Here is a 6000-nt window from a genome sequence, read left to right as displayed (position 1 = left end):
ACAAGTCTTTATGTGTCATTCAACTTGATGGTTCTATGACAGAGCTTGCAAATTCTCAATCCAAATTGTGGAATATCCATACAATGTAGACCCGAATTATATACTTCTTGTGAGCATCTTGTAAGCCTTCAAAGTCATGTGTGAAACTTTGTATGTGAACCTTTCTACAAATGCTTAATTCAAGTTGTGCAATGTCCATACAATAAAGGACGTGAATATTTATTTAGTAGAAGCATCTTCTAAAACTTTGAACTCATGTCTAGAACTTTAACTTTGAACCTAACAATCTACATGCCTTTGTTGCCATGATAGGGGTAGATTTTTAAAACTATACTCATCACTTTAAAGCTCTCTCTCTCTCTCTCTCTCTCTCTCTCTCTTTGGGGCACCTTCAATCTCTAATCAAATGAGCTTGACTATTTGATGGAATAGTATAAGCATAAGAGGCATGGTGAAAAGACATAGATGCATGAACAACAAGAAGAAAAATCATGCATATGCACAAAGAGACCAATATAATACTTGGGGCCACTACCACATCATGACCTATGACATATGCATGCCACTTATAGGCCACATAGTTATAAGTGACAAGCATAATTGCAATATGTAAAGTGGGCATTCTCCATTTAGATCGAGGGGGAGAGTATATGTTTAAGGAATTTAATGCATGTTTGGATGCATGATTAAGAGTCAAGGTTTGTCACATAGCTTCTCACTTAAGGTTGTTTTATGTGTATCCTATGTATTTAACAAATATCCCACTAAGGCTTTGTAGTCTCACTACTCTGTATGAGTCTTTGCATTGTAAAAATCCATTTGTGGCTCACTTACATGTTTTTGCTTGTTTGGTTTATGCTTTGATGCCACAACAACAATGGAAGAAGCTAGATCACAAGGCTATAAAATGCATTTTTGTTGGATATAGTAATAATGAAAGCAATGCTTATAAGTTACACCATCTATAAGGTAAGTGTATCTTAAGTTAACCATGATGTTAGGTTTGTGGAAGATATGCTATTCAACCTTTACTTTCATATATGAAAGCAACATATGTATGCTCACAAGATATCTATGATACTTTGTTGCCTCTTTTCAATGGTGTATAGTTACATATAGTGCCAAGTGAGTCAATTTTTTAGTCTACTCAAGTTTCTCATGATACCATAGATCAACCTATTTCTGGTGCAAATGTGAATGATGCACTCTTGATGAAGGTGGAGATTTAGCAATCTAGAACTATGCTGAAATTGATAGTGCAAACATTGTGTGACAAAAAGATAGATGCAAGATTGGCTAGTCCTACTCATTTGGGCTCTCATAATGCCTCTTATACATCTAATTGTTATGCATTGGCAATTTCTAGTTTGTGTAATGAGGATGAGCCTATTTCTTTTGAAGAAGCACAAAAATTAGAAAATTGGATAGTGGCAATGCAAACTAAGCATGATGCTATTATAAAAACACGGTACATGGTTCTTATGTGATTTGCCTTTGGAAGCCATTAGTGTCAGGTGGGTCTAAAAGCAAAAGCTAGATGGTAGTGTTGATTACTACAAAAGCTAAACTTGTGGCAAAGGGTTATGCTCAGTAGCAGGAGGGCATTGATTTTGATGTGATATTTGCTCCCACTTGCCGTATATGACAACTATTTGTAGCATTTGTGATTTAACAACTCATAATGGTTAGAATGTACATCAGTTGGACATCAAAACTACATTTTTGAATGGTGATCTATATAAGAAAGTTTGCATTTTTTAGTCTCATGGTTTTATACAGAAAGGGCAAGAAAACAAAGTGTGCATATTTGAAAAGGGCTTTGTATAGTTTGAAGTAGGCACCTTCAGCTTGATATGAGAAGATACATGCATCCTTGACTGCACATGATTTTTAGAATAGTCTAATTGAGAGCACATTGTATGTTAGATATATGAGGTATCTTTGATCATTGGGATTCATGTTAATGACATACTACTCACTAGGCCTAATGAGACACATATTGCTAATTTTTAAAGTAAGTTGAATTCAACTTTTGGATATGTTGCATCATTGTTTTTGGGCGTTCAATTCAATCAATGTGATGGACAATCAAGACATGATCTTCATATTCAAAACTTCCTATTTTTAGTGTTATTCTTCTTAATGTGTACATTGCCACAATGGGTGGTAGATCCTAAAATTTTCTTTCTAAATTTTGTATTTATTTGCAATGGTTTATAGTAATTGTTTGAAAGTGAGGATCCATTTCAAACTTTAAACCACTTAGTCTCAAATTCATAGGGGATGAACTTCTAAAATTAAAACTTTGTCTAGTGATGGGAAGAAAGATTAAAACATGAGAGTCACAAACTAATTTTAGTGGCTAAATAAAATGGTAGACCATTTTTGAACTATAAAGTATAAGAATATATCACTATAATATCATGGGTATTTATATGGAATTGTAAATTACAAGAATATACCACTACAATATAATGGGTGTTTATATGGATTAAATCTAAAAATTCAAATATCTTCCATCTTTGAGATATACTTTCATAATATTCTATGGATTGTTACTAAATTGTGTATTTTGTTTACACTCACTAATGATATCCTTAAATCATGCTCTTATGTATCCTCACAAGGAGATAATAGCCTTAAATGGTTCTCCCTTGAGACTAAGTGTTTCTCAAGGAGATGACGGCCTTGAATGGTTTTTGCCCGAGTGAAGAGTTCATGGGGTTGGGCTATCTTTTTTTAATACCATTAACACTGATTTATAATAACACACACCAACCAATTGAGATGTCTACCTTATTTAGGGGTTGTGCACACTACGTTACTCAAGGTACTTGTGGAGTATCCTTGGAGTATTTACTTGATGGCTAATTGATGTCTAGTTCACATATTAATTATTTTTAATATTGATTTGTGAACATATACAATCGATATGTAGAGATGTGGCTCAAGGGGAACACAGAGAGTGAATTATAGAGAGAGGAAAGATCAAATTTAAGAGAGAGAGAGAGAGAGAGAGAGAGAGAATTTAAAAAGGAAAAAAGAGGAGAGAGAGAGAGAGAGAGAGAGAAGGAGAGGAAGAAGAGAGAGAATATGAACATATAGAGAGAGGAAATATAAAATTTAAAAGAGAGAGAAAAGAAAAAAATTTAAAGAGAATGAAGAGAGAGAGAGAGAGAGAGAGAGAGAGAGAGAGAATGAATGAAAAGAGGAGAGGGGGGAAAAAGAAAAGCGGGGAGAGAGAGAGAGAGAGCAAGGAGATTAGAGAAAATAAACTAAAATAAAAGGCAAAGAGAGAAAGGGAGAGAGAGAGAGAGAGAGAGAAGAAATTTAGACATAGGGAATTAAAGAGAGAGAGAGGGAGAGAGAAAGAGAAGAAAAAAATAGAAATAGAGAAGCAATGTTGTGTGCGTTGGCACAGCGACTTCGTTGGCCTAGCGTTCTGTGCACACAAAGCTAGTTCTAATTATTCAAAGGGTAATAGTTCAAATCAACCTCAAGGCATGCTAGAGATTACAATCCCCACTTTCTCTTAGGAACTATGAGGATATCAAACATTCTATCCTTTCAATAGAAATACACAAGGATGCCAAACGAACTTGCTTTAAAAGAACAAGTAATTTGGAAGCCTAAAGAGTAGATTCATTTAAATACAAATTTTGTGAAAATTAAGCTTGAACTCTAAGCAAGCTTTGAAATGAGAAGAGAACTATTGGAATAATAAATTTTGGCTATATTTGATAGAATATAAGGTAGCCTTTACCTTTGCATTCAGTCTATGGGTCCTTTAGTTTTGCTAGTCTTTCGGTCCTTAGCCTACCTATGTATCATCATAAGCTAGTTGAGTTGAAGAGAATAGGAGGTTCTCCAAGATCTTTTCCCATCTCCCCCCTTATGTCATGTGGTCAACAGCGTGCACTCTGTACCTTATAAGGTTTGTAGTTTTCAAGATGATGTTATTTTGACACAGACACATGAATGGCTTGTAACTGCACGAAGAAATGCATGCATTGTAGGGGTGACACAAATGAGGTTGAGTCAAGTTGGTGGATCGAGAGTTGGGATGATGACAAGAAAAGAAGGGGAAATAGAGTAGTATAGTGTATGAATGAATTTTTAATAAGCGGGAGAGTGTCTTTGTAGCTTCATGCGAGAAGGAAAAGCTAAGAAACACAAAAGTTTGGAGATATTTTGAGATATATGGGCACCTTGCTAGGCCTCCCACTATTGACAAGGCTTGTAATTGACCAATTACTAGTGTTCCCTTATGAACGGATCCTAGTGTCCCATGATGGGCCCAAGTCAGCAATACCTAGTGCTAATGACACTTGTGGTGAAGCAACTTGGCCTTGGGGGGGGGGGCAACTTGCAAGGGCTCTTGTCTCGAAGAAACAAGTGACCTTAGGAAATGAAATATTTGACAAAGGAGTTCTAGAACCCCTTGAGGTGGAGGTTGAAAAATAAAGGAAAAGAGTCCCGGGGGCGGTGGATTTCTTTGTCAAAGTGAGTGAGAGAGAGATTGTGTTGTTTCCACTCAAGCACTCACTCTCTTCTTCTGCAGGCGCTCTCTGCCTCTGCCACCCCTGGATCGAGACCCCTCGCTCGTGCCAAGGAGAAGCCCAACAGACATGCACCCCCCCTTTAGGGTACGATGAACTGACAAAAGAAAGGGATGAGTGTTAAAGCGCAAGCGCGCGCGCTCCGTCTGTCAGTTTTCTCTCTGAGTCTGAGCTCTCTCTCTCTCTCTCTCTCTCTCTCAGTGGAGAGATGGATAGATCACATATAGATTGAGAAATAGATAGATAGACAGGTACTTTACCTTTCGTTTCCACGTCGCTTTAGAGGTCGATTAAGGACTGCTTTTGCAGCCTCCCATCATCATCACTCGCATCTCTCTCGCAGTCTCGCTCGCTCTCTCTCTCTCTACACACACACAGTGCACACAACTCACGCACGTCTCATCTGGGCGTCCTTTCTGTGAGGCGATGTGACTAGCTTCTCTCTCTCTCTCTCTCATATCCGACCCCCTCCCCTCCCCTCCCCCCCTTCTTGTCAATCGCACGCTGGCTGGCTGGTGGGCTGGTTCGGATGTGGGCAACACACCCGCACAGGCCTGTCATCATCCCAAAGGAAAATACACACACAAGCCCTAACAACAGTAATAATGTAACCAAGCAATGGATCCATCAGCTTTAGTTGCATGACACTCTGTGACTTGCTCACGCTTTTGTACGAGACACACAGAACAGGACGTGGCACAAGGTCGTTGGCACAGACACTCATGGGGGTCGGTCACCCTACACCCTTATTACCCCATGCCCCCACAGTCACCCAGCTAGTTCTTGAACGATGTTTCGAAATTTCAGGTGTCTCTGAGCTGCTTCTTCGTAGCCCCGCATGTCAATTGCCTTCGCTCCGGCTATCCACACCCTCACGTTTGGAGCTTTGTCTTAATATGGGTTAGTGTCACAACATCCTCAATACACCATAACCAAAAGCATGCATAATTACAAGCAACCATGAGAGAGAACAATCCCTTCATTATCTCCAATCCAAGAAAAATCATAGTGAATAAAAACAAGACTTCACTTTCTCTCTCCTTCCCTTTCTCCACATACAATTACAAGGCTACAACTTTCACAAAAGGTGCATATAATAATGTGACCCCACCTTATAGGATAATCTGCATATGACTCTAGCCTCATAAAGGTTAGTGCACATCCTAAGCCACAAAGTAAAGTGTACTAGTGATCAATTACGAGCCTCGATATAACTAGGTGGATGGCTACTTGGCAATTGTGATGTGAACCCACATATCTCCTCGTCCAAAGTGGAATATAGTGCGACCATTTTATGGCAACATGCTACAACTGGGAACCTATCATACACGAGGACATCCATTGAATATCATAAATAATAAAGATGTAGAACCATGGCTAAATAATTAACCACCCAATACTTCAACAATAAGGATTAGATATATCGATCAACAACTATGTC

Source organism: Lygodium microphyllum, chromosome 9 (genome assembly GCF_053477565.2).
Source record: "Lygodium microphyllum isolate KBCC chromosome 9, Lygodium_microphyllum_v1.1.10, whole genome shotgun sequence".
NCBI classification, from domain to species: domain Eukaryota; kingdom Viridiplantae; phylum Streptophyta; class Polypodiopsida; order Schizaeales; family Lygodiaceae; genus Lygodium; species Lygodium microphyllum.
This window is presented reverse-complemented; position numbering follows the sequence as displayed.